Below are 12057 nucleotides of genomic sequence, written 5' to 3' on the forward strand. Positions count from 1 at the left end.
CCATATTAGTAGCCCACTTTAATATATAGTCAAACACTTCACATGCATATATTTTCAATCACATAATAACTATAAGCAGTTATCTATAATAAGAATTGCTCAAATAATCAACTTGAATACTCTATTTTAGTCAATGAGTAAATATAAAGCATGAAACAAACTCACTAAAGTGCTCAAGTTAAGGCTTGTAGAGAATAAGTATACCCACATTTTAGAGCATCACAAACAACCCTAACCTTGTTGAAAATCTAGATCAAGAAGATATTAGTAGCTTTGTAAGGAGAGAAAAGCAATAGAGAGGTGATGGAGCAAGATGGCTTTATAATAGATGATTAGGGTATCCCTTAAAAGGCTATAGATGCACCCTTGGGCTCAAGGCACCTCTAAATACTTAGTGAGAGAGAGGGAACAAGGATGTTGGGAGAGAATGAGAAGTACATCACTCCACTCTCCCCAAACCCTTCCTCAATGTATATGGCCCCCTTGCCTCAATGGTTAGAAAAAGGAAATGAGTAGAGGAGACTTTGAAAATGTGGAACAAATATGGGCACCTAAAATAATGGGTATTTTGGTGATTAATAAAAATAAATACAACACTTATTTTTATTTCAAAACCATCCCTGAGGGCATGGAGAAAACCCATGGTTAACATTCCCCATTGTTTTCGATACAGTTTTGGCTTAATAAAACATCCATCCATTGAAGCAAGAAAGTCCATCATGATCACTTGAGCGGTACATCCTCAAGCGATCGATCTATCCACATATACAATCCACTCACTCAAAGGCATCAACCACACACTTTCGCAATCTCATCATAGTCGTTAGGTAGTGCGTGATCATCTACCATGAACTTCATGCATATGCTTCTAGATCTACATAATCTCTCCACCAGGTATCAAGAAACAAGTAGTAGTGGATATCTTCTACTGTTATGCTATACATGCACCCATCACATGTGGTGCCATTTCATCGATGCAGTGAGTCACCACAAAATCTCACAAAAAGATGCATCTCACTAAGAGATTCTCAACTGCCCGGATAACCACTAACACATCACTTCCCTCTGACTACGGATAGTGGCAAAACGTGTGCAAATGCACACTAGCTAGCAATGGTTCGTGGCTACATCCCTCCGAGGGATTTTCATCACATAATGAACCATTAAAGGTCAAATGACCTAACCTTTCTACCCTTGGAGGCTCAAACATCTGCCACAAAGGTAGATAATATCACAAAAGCCATAATCAGCACAGTGCCACAGAGGCTACTCATGAAATCTCATAGTCATAAAGACTTATCAACTGGCCCACAAATGTTTTAACATGCCACTCAGGTATCAATTATGACGATCTATCAATTCGTCTAAGTCCCATGGCAGCCACTCCTTGCAAATGGGTCAATGTTAATACCCTTGGTTAATGGATCAGTGACCATCAATTGTGTAGGAAGATAGCTAACTTCTACCTTCTTATTTGCCACAACTTCTCTTACGAAGTGATAGTTCTTCTTAACATGCTTTGATTTGCCATGATACATTGGGTATTTTGAGATGGCTATTGTCGCTTGATTATCACATTATATCATTATAGCTGGCTAGTGGCATTTCACTAAGAAATTGCCTTAAGAATATTGCCTCTCTTGAAGCATGATACAATGCTATATACTCTGCTTCCATAGTAGAGTGTGAGATACATTTTTGCTTCTTGCTACCCCAAGGGACACATGTCCCACCAAAAGTAAACAACGAATTAGATGTTGATCTATATTCATCAGCATCTCCTCCTAAATTAGCATCACTATATCCCTCAAGGATTAGATCCTTAGTACCATAACATAAGTCATAATCATGTGTCCCTTTTAAATATCAAAATATTCTCTTAACTAGTTTCCAATGCTCAATACCAGGATTGATCATATATGTACTAACAACCCCCCCACTGCATCAGCTATACGAGTCTAACACTATTCATTAAATAATTAAGTGACCCTACAACCTGTGCATAAGGACAATCCTGCATGATTTCCTTCTCTTTATTAGTCATAAGACACATTTCCTTTGCCAATTTACAATTTTTGTCAATTGGGGTAGCCAAAGGTTTAGAATTCTCCATTCTAAATTTTTTTAGTACTTTAAGAGTATATTGCTCTTGGTCAAGATATATCGATCTTTTATTTCTATTTCTAGAAACTTTAATTCCTAGAATATAGTCAACATGTCCCTTATCTTTCATCTCAAATTTAGAGGACAACCACATCTTACATTCCTCTATGGCTTTTCCATCATTTCCTATTATCATTATATCATCTACATACAGGGCCAAAATTAAATGAATACCGCCACTGTCTTTGGTGTATACACAATAATCTGCAATAATATTATTAAATCTATATTCTCCAAGTGTATGTGAGAATATCAAATACCATTGTCTTGAGGATACTTTATTTTCTTGACCTTCACATTCAAAACCTTTAAGTTGAGACATGTAAATTTCTTCTTCTAATTCTGAATTTAAAAAGATAGTTTTAACATCCATTTGATGAATCTCAAAATCATAATGATTAGTTATGACTAACATTATTCTAATGGAAGATTTCCTAACTACAAGTGAAAAAGTCTCTTTGTAGTCAATGCCTTCTTTTTTACTAAATCCCTTAGCCACCAATCTTGCTTTATATCTATTAACACTTCCATCAGAATTAAGTTTCTTTGAATATATTCATTTACAACCAATTGCCTTTCTATTTGTAGGTAATTCTACTAATACCCATGTTTTATTATTTATCAAAGACTCATATTTAGTCCTCATAGCTTCCATCCAACTCATTGCTTCAGGTGAACAAATAACCTCCTTAAAATTACATGGTGCTTCATTAACTTCATTATAGTATACATAATCATCTAAATAACTAGGTCCCTTAATCTCCCTAGTACTTCTTCTTGGCTTAAATAATTTAGTGCCATCAATTTGAGAAGAACTTCCTACATTAATTATGTTAGGGTTTGAGGTTCTTCTTCCCCACTTTGTTCTAAAATTCTAGTTTCTTTTACCTTTGATGTTTCAACATCTTCAAAGAAGTAAGCATCTCTACAATTTCTTCAGATTCTTCATTGTAAAATCTATATCCCTTTAAGTCACTGGAGTATCTCACAAAAATGCATTTTATAGTCTTGGGTCCAAGGTTATACCTCTTCTCACGGGGAATATGAACATGTGCCATAGAGCCCTATACCGTGATATGGTCCAGATTGGGTTCCTACCAAACCATCGCTCATAGGGTATTACATTAGTTAATTTGGAAGGCACTCTATTTAATATATATGTTGCCGCCATGATAGCTTCTCCCCAAAATTGATATTCTACATGGGCTTCTTGAATCATACAATTAACCATATCAATTAAAGTTCTATTCTTTCTCTCGGCCATTCCATTTTGTTGAAGGATGTAAGGCAAAGAGGTTTGCCTAACTATTCCATTGTTATTACAAAAATCACTAAATTCATCAGTTCTATATACTCCTCTGTCACTTCTAAAAATCTTGATTTTTCTAGTTAATTGGTTTTCAACTTCTAATTTAATACCTTCTAAATTTGTCTAGTGCTTCATCTTTATGAGAAATTAAGTAAGTTAAGAGTATCTTGAATAATCATTTATAAAAGCAATGAAATACTCACTTCCACCTATACTTTTGGGTTTTAATTTTCCACATATATCGGTATGAACAATTTCAAGTTTTTTAGCTCTTTTACCTTTAGAAAAAGGTTTTCCATGCATTTTTTCTTTTAAGCAAGTTTCACACTTGAAATTTTCTTTTTCTAGATAAGGGATAATATTTTCTTTCATTAATCTACTTAATTTCTCATAACCAATATGACCAAGCCTTCTATGCCAAATATTAAAACACTCATCATAAGCAAACGGCCTTTTCATTCCATTATCAAGATCAAGTTTGCACATATTGCCAACCATTGTGGCATTTACAACAAAAACATCATTTTCTTGATAATCATCTTTCCATCCCTTACATATTTACCCCCACCCCTATCTAGAGAGAGAAACTAAATTCTCTCATATCTAGAGCACACAAAACATCATTAAGAGTCAAATTGCCACCGGATGGGAGTGGAAGCTTAATTTTCCCTTATCCAAGAATGTTAATGCTAGACGAGTTGCCCACAAAAAGCTTCTCAGCGCCATCACCCTTTTCTTTGAACTCCACCATATTGTTCTTGGTGTTAGTGATGTGCCTAGTAGCTCTGGAGTCCAGCCACCATTTATTGCGGGAGCTCACCATCAATAACTCTTCTACTACAAAGGAGAAGTCCTTGGAGCCACTACTTTGTCCAACATTCTTCTTCTTGGGTTCCCTACAAAATTTAGCAATATGACCAAACTTGCTATAATTAGAGCACTTCTTGAACTTGTAGGAATTTTTAGGATGGAAAGGCTTCTTAGCATTCTTATTAGGAACTCTGTTATCATTTTTCTTAGACATTGCTAGGTAGGCTTGGTTTTTAGCTCTTTCATCCTTCTCTTTAACTCTATCATTCTCTTCTATCCTCAAATATCATTTAAGGTCATCTAAGGTATGGATTGTACCATTATGATGCAAGTTCTTTTTCCAAGTTTTCCAAGAATTTGGAAGGCTTTCAATATTTTTCATGATTTGTTGGTGCTCACTTATGGGTTCACCATAACCGGCAAGTTGATTAGCCATAATGTTCATATCATCAAAATACTCTAGCACCAATTGATCATCTTTCATCTTACACATATCTTTCATAAAGCTCACATTTACCAACATAATTATCATTAGTAAGCCTCTTCTCGATAGCAGCCCATAAGTCCTTAGCATTAGCATACTTTTCAAATACTTTGTGCAACCTAACACTCAATTTAGGATAGCACCTCTAAATGAAAAATCATCATTTTTTCACTTCAAATATTTTTTAGTCTCTAAGAGTGGAGTCATCACCGAGTTCACTAGGTTTCTCTTCATTAATCATATACAACAATTTCATATGTTAGGATCAATTAAAGTGGGCCACTAATATGGATTAAGATGCAGTCAGATTTAGATCACGATCACATTTTAAACCTCACTTTAGTAGATGGTCAAACACTTCACATGCATATATCTTCAAGCACATAATAACCATAAGCATGTATCTACAATAACAGTTACTCAAATCAACTCGAATCATCAATCTGTTATCATCAATTTCATACTCTATTTTATTCAAGAATCATAGCAAGATGAGCAAATACAAAACATGGAACTAACTCACCAAAGTACTCAAGTTAGGGCTTGTAGAGAAGAAGTATATCCACCTTTTAGAGCATCACAAGCAACCCTAAACTTGCTGGAAATCAAGATCAAGAAAATATTAGTAGCTTTGTAGAGAGAAAAAAGCAATTGAGAGGTGGAGTAAGATGGCTTCACAATAGATGATTAGGGTGTTCCTTGCAAGGCCCAAGATGCACCATTGGGCTCAAGGCACCTCTAAATGCTTAGTGTGAGAGAGAGGGAACAAGGATGTAGAGAGAGAATGAGAAGTGCATCATACTACTGTCCCCAAACCCTTCCTCAATGTATATAGCCCATTTGCTTCAACGTTTAGAAAAAGGGAAAGAGTTGAGGAGCCTTTGGAAATGTCGAAGAAATTATCGATCCTACTTCATAAGTCAAACATCAGATGGAGAAATTTGTTGAAGATGATATTGAGAATAGTGGAGATGATGAAGAGATTGTTCCTTGAAATCCAGGAGAAGACTTTATGCCGTCCTTCGAGGATGACCAGCAAACATGCGAAAGTAGGGGATCAATACAAAATGGTCTATGTCATAGCGTACAAAAGAAAAGCTAAGATGCGGCAGCAAACGAGCACATCAGAAAGATCAGCAAATGAACACATAGACCAGACCAGCCAATAGAGCATCGGAATCAAACTATGTTAAGCACTCCAATTGAAGCATGATGTTGAGGCCACTTCGTTGAGGAGGTCGACTCGCATTAAACATCCCACTGAAAAATGGCTACACTATGAGGTTTCACTCATGAACATCAAGTATTATTGAGTGAGATCCTTAAGATCAGAGAGCCATCAACATAGTTAGAGGCAACAAAGGATACGAGGTGGATTGAAGCTATGGACGCAGATTAAGGCCATGCAGTCAGTAGCACATGGGAGATTGTTAAAAGACTATATGATAAAAATGTCGTAGGTTGCAAATGGGCATATAAGAAATATATATCAGATGGAAGTATAGAGAGATTCAAGCAAAGTTAGTACCAAAATGATTAAATCAACAACACACTCAATTATGAAGAAACCTTCAGTCCATTGGTTAAGATTATGACCAGTGTAATCAGGATTGGGCGAGCCACCAAACCAATGAGGCGTTTGGTCCAATCAAAATTGGCCCAACCACTGATCGAACAAGTTGGATCAGAATTTAAGGGGCAAAAAGAAAGCAAAATTGAAATAATAGTTTAAAAATATAAACTATAGTACAAAATTTGTCAAACTTCATTGAACTAGTTGAAATAGTTCAACCGACTGGTTCGACTGGCCAAATCTGGTCATACATTGGTTTTGACCAATTTTCAAAAAATCCTAGTTTTTACTTTAAACCAGACCATAGTTGTTGGAAACACCTGGGAACCCGAATCGATTTAGGAACCGGAATCACGACCGATAAAAAGATTCTTGTCATAGGAATCGTTGTCCGTAAAATAGTTGTCCGTACAATAGGAATCGTTAGGAACGAGATTCCTAGTTTTTGAGAATCGTGTTTCGACCGAAATAGATCTAAGTTTCATCCACATATGGAATCGAGATTCCAGCATCCTTGGAGTCAAGATTCCCATCCCCTTGAATTGACACTTAAAAAGTCAAGATTCATTAATATGCAGAATCGAGTTTCCAACATCTATGGAATCGAGTTTTTGGCATATGTGGAACATAGATATGTTGTTGTTTCGAATCGTGATTCTAACATATTTGGAATCAAGTTTCTAAAGTATATGGACCAGAGATCCATGCCAGTTTGAGATCAAGATTTACAATAATATGAATTATGGAATGCGTTTGAAGACCCCTACTAGGAATCGAGATTTCATTTTTTATGGAGAAGGACGCCACAAGCACATCTTGAGCCTTATCAACTTTAGAATCTATATTGGATGCCTCTTATTAGAAGGTTTCCCAAATTTTAAAGTGACTCGTATTGACTGTTGAACTTATGATCATTATATGCAAACGAGAAGTATTTCTAAATTGTGATTTTGACTTCATTATTATAAAGACAAAATAGAATTATGTCTACACCATAGTTTTACTTTTAATTGTATGTGTTGTATTTACCAATTACATTTTAAATTTAAAGTAAAGGTCGTCTAGGGTAGCACAAATAAAATAATGAAACCATGCAACCACTAGAAGCATTCGAAGGAAGATTTCTACTCGAATTGATGTGGAATCAAGATTTAATCCTTGCTGGAATCCAGATTCGATATATTTGGGAACGTCTACCCAAAATTAATGGGTGCAAGTTACTAAAGATGTGTTGAATCGAGATTCCAAAATTAAGGAATCGAGTTTCCTTGGTTCTAATAAATGGTTTCTAAAGATGTGTTGAATTGAGATTCTGAAATTAAGGAATCGAGTTTCCTTGGTTCCGAAAAATGATTTCTAAAGATGTGTTGAATCGAGATTTTAAAATTAAGGAATCGAGTTTCCTTGGTTCTGAAAAATGGTTTCCTAGGAGATTCCTTAACGGAAACGCGAAATCGGGTTTCGGAACCCGAAACGCGAGGTCGGTTGAGAGATTCCGATAACTACAGACCAAACAGGCCAAGTCACCAGTCAGTTGTCCGACCAATGGAAGCACCGATTCGGTCAACGCATTATTATATCATTAGGCTTGGCTTATGATTGGCCATTCTACCAGCTAGATGTAAAGAATGCATTTCTTCATGGGGGAGTTAAGAGAGGAGGTTTATATGGAGCAACCACCAGGATTAATGAAGCAGATTCAGCGAGTAAGTATGCAAATTGAATCACTCAATTTATGGATTAAAGCAACCATCAAGAATGTGGTTTCACAGTTTTCATAATGCATTAAAGGAGCGAGGATTTATGAGAGCAGCAATTGACCACTCCCCGTTCATCCACAGAAGTGACACAAGTATTATAGTTGTTCTTTAGTATGTTGATGATATTATAATTTCATGTAGTTCATATCTGTTCATTGTTGATATGAAAAGATTTGATAATAATAAATTCCAAATAAAAGATTTGGGATGGCATTTTCTAGGGGATGGAGGTAGATTGAGATTCCAATGAAATTAAGCTATCTCAACAAAAGTATGCCTTAGATTTGTTATAAAAAAAATAAAAATAATATGGTGAATTGTAAGCCTCCAGGAACATGTATTGCCATGAAAAGACTGAGCAACGATGAAGGGAAATGTTAAGAGAACTAGAGAAGTACCGGAGTATTGCAAGGCCTCTATATCTTATACTAACATGACGAGATATATCATATGCAGTGAATCAGGTATGTCAATTTATGCATATGCCCATTCCATCTCATATAGAAGCCTTAAAGAGAATAATCAAATACATTAAAGAAACAGTGAGCCATGACATAGCATACCATAAAAATGATGTGAAGAATATGCAAATCGAATTAGTAATGGAATATTCTGATGCTGATTGGATTGTTGACCCAGATTCAAGGCCGGTATTTATTCATTCCACGAAATAGAAGGATGTTTGTGAATGGAGATAATAAGAATTATGATTTGTTTGTTCTTGAAAATATTTCTGCTTTGAGATGGAATAGAGAATTGAGAATTCTAAGTCGTCTTAAATTTTGTGTGTTTATCTTGCAAAAAACTTGATATCATAGAGCAGTAAGAAATATAAGACTATAGCCAAATCAAGAATGAAGTTGAATATCGGGCATTAAGAAGTATTATCTCAGAGATGTTATGGATCTAAGGTTTGATGACCACATTGAGAATGAAAATTCAAAGATCCACAATGTTTCGTGATAACAAGGGTGCCTTAGCTTTGGCAGAAAATTCAGAATTTCATGATAGATCTAAACATATTTTGATTGATTATCATTTGGTATAGGAAAGGATTGAAGCTAAAGAAATCAAAGCGAGGGGTTCTTAGGCGCAGAAGATCAAATAGTAGATATATTTACAAAAGGTTATTATAAAAAGAACAACATCAATATTTGAAGGACAAGTTGCACATGTTAAAAGATATAGAACTTAAGGGGGAGTGTTAGTCATAATTAGTCAAAAGTATATTGGTAATATCTATACTTTTGTAGCTTATTCCTGTATTTATAGTTTATATTCATTGTAAAGGACAAATATATAATTTCTGGATTTTTTTTGTACCATTATCTAACTCTCAATTAATCAGGATGTTCATTAAATTACAAACAATAGCTAATACTGTGTTGTGATAACTAAAGCTATCAATCATCATCACCATTATCATCATCTAAGCCTTATCCCAACTATTTGGGGTCGGTTAAATGAATCTTGTTCCTCCATCCAGGTTCAGGACTCATAGTATTATGTAGCAAAGTTTTATGCTAGCTGCCTACCTAACGCAACCCACCTCCTTTACCAGGGCTTGGAATAGGTTAAGAGAGAGTTGAAGGTCCTTACCTTTATAAGACCATGAATCATACACCTCCTTTATCCATGACTGCCTGTACAGTGCAGTCCATAAATCAACTCACAACTTTAAGGATCTCATGCTTTAGCCTAAAACATCCATTTTCGATTTAGCAACTTTTGATTCTAGCATCTCATGAAATTGCAAAGAGCAAATTATATAATTTAATTGTATTAGTTGTTTTTCTATAGACTATACCCTGGAAAGTTTAATTCCACCAAGTCAAACATTCAAGATTGTTAAGCGTACTAGAATGGGTGACCTCCTAGGAAGTCCTTGTGTCGCACCCCTAAAGGTTTGGGGCCATAGATATTGCCAATGGGTAGCTCTCCCTGACAATGGGTCATCAGGGGGCATTTGGGTTATCTGGGACCGTCTTTATTCACCTTAATCCAATCCCACATATGTTCCTTCTCAACTTCAGTTGTTCTTTCCAAGAACTCTGATGTTGTTCAGTGGAAGTTTTCGGCAATCTGTGGTCCCATACTGATAGCCTCAGAGAGCAACTGCGGGAGGAACTCGAAGTTGGGGCCTCCCTAACCCCTCCCATCCATTGTTTGGGGGTGACTTCAATGTAACCAGGTTCTCTTTTGAAAAGAAATTCAAAGGCAAGAGAAACTGCAGCCATGATGAGGTTCTCGGATTTTATTTCTCGCAACCAACTAATTGAGCAAGGAGCCCAATACACTTGGTCAAATCATGGGTCCAACCCAACCTTATCCAAGCTTGATCGCTTTTTGCTCAACCTTGAATGGGATGCATTATTTTAGTCTCCTTCGGTTTGACTCTTCCCAAGCCCACCTCTGACCACAGCTCAATTATTCTTGACAACCAGCCGGCCATTAGAGGTCCCAAACCTTTCAGATTCGAGCTGGGCTTGAGGAAGCCAAATTCATGCAGCTCATCCCAGCTTGGTGGAACTCATTCTCCCCTCTAGTCTCGTGTAGAGCTCGGGTACAGCAGGCTTTCAACTCTAGAGAAAGCTCCAACTACTCGGAGCCTCTATAAAAGCATGGAGGAATAACTCTCTAAGCAGTTTTAGGTCATGGAAAGCTTTTTCCCTAGAGGCCCTACAACATTGGGACCAACTCGAGCAATCCAGGACCCTTTCGGAAGCCGAGAGACTCAAGAGGTCGAACCTAAAATTGGAATATTTCTCTATCCTCAAGGAGGAGAAAATTTACTGGTATCAAACGTCACGCATCAAATGTCTCAAATTCAGCGACCTCAATGCTGCCTTCTTCCACAAGATAGCCAACTGCAGATGAAGAGATAACACAATTTACCGCATCAAGGTGGAAGAAACCATCTTAAAGAATCCAATTGAGGTTCAAAAGGCTATCACCAACTATTTTCATAATCTATTCTCTGCCCCTCTCGGGCCTAAACCCTCTTTGGGTAACCTCTCATTCCTTTCTCTCCCCCTTGAGAAGGCTAGGACAACCTTTTTTCTGAAGAGGAAATCCTCAAGGCCATCCATGATGTTGGCCAAGAAAAGCCCCACGCCCTGATGGATTCTCGATCACCATTTTCAGCACATTTTGGAATGTCCTTCGCCAAGACACCATTGCATTCTTCCATGAGTTCCATGCTAGGGGCATTGTTCACAAAGCTCTCAATGCTACCTTCATTACCCTTATCCCCAAGATAGAAGGGCCCGAGAAACTCAAGGATTTTCGACCAATAAGCCTCCTAAACAACTCTTTATAAGATTTTGGCCAAAGTATTGTGATCTCGCTTAAGAGAAGTCCACAACCTAGTTATTTCCCCTCAACACGGTGCTTTCGTGAAAGACCGCCAGATTTTCGATGGTGGCCTAGTAGCCCACGAGTGCTTCCATTCTAAGCACCTTGCCAAGTCCCTGGGTCTCATTGTGAAACTCTTCTCCATATGGGTTTTGGACTCAAATGTAGGATGTGGATTAGATCCATCTCGAGTCCCCATTTTTCAGTGTTAGTCAATGGCTCACCCAGGGGTTTCTTCCCCTCTTCAAGGGGACTGAGCTAGGGTGACCCTCTCTCCCCCTTTATTTTCACAATCATCGCGAAAGTTTTCAGTTAATCTATCTCTCAGCTCCCTAGTATCGGCGGCATCCTCCATGGCTTTAAGTGCGAGCCCGATGGTCCTTCCATCTTGCACCTGCAATACGCCGACGACACATTGGTGTTTTGCAGCATCTCTCACCATGAAACCACCGTCCTCACTGGTTCCTTAAGATCTTTGAGTGGGCCACTGCTCACAAGATCAACTTGGGAAAGTCGAAAATGATTGGGATAGCTCTTGATCACCCATCACTCAAGCCTTGGCCGAAATTTGGGGATGTGCAACCGAGACACTTCATATATAGGG

General features: G+C 37.3%; 1 protein-coding gene across 10 annotated transcripts in view; it reads right to left on the reverse strand.

The window, feature by feature from the left end:
- LOC18446227 (Ssu72-like family protein) overlaps positions 1–12057 on the reverse strand; it is a 38899-nt gene that overhangs the window by 6534 nt on the left and 20308 nt on the right. For 4 of the 10 annotated variants that reach the window (XM_088848611.1, XM_088848612.1, XM_088848610.1 and 1 more), the window contains one exon: positions 5290–5364. The exons of the other annotated variants lie outside the window; for them this stretch is intronic. The gene's annotated coding sequence lies outside the window, so the exon portion shown is untranslated. The remainder of the gene's footprint in view (positions 1–5289; positions 5365–12057) is intronic. 10 annotated transcript variants of the gene reach the window in all.

Source organism: Amborella trichopoda, chromosome 10, assembly GCF_054954075.1.
Source record: "Amborella trichopoda isolate Santa Cruz 75 chromosome 10, AtrichopodaSantaCruz75HAP2 v2.0, whole genome shotgun sequence".
Taxonomy (NCBI): domain Eukaryota; kingdom Viridiplantae; phylum Streptophyta; class Magnoliopsida; order Amborellales; family Amborellaceae; genus Amborella; species Amborella trichopoda.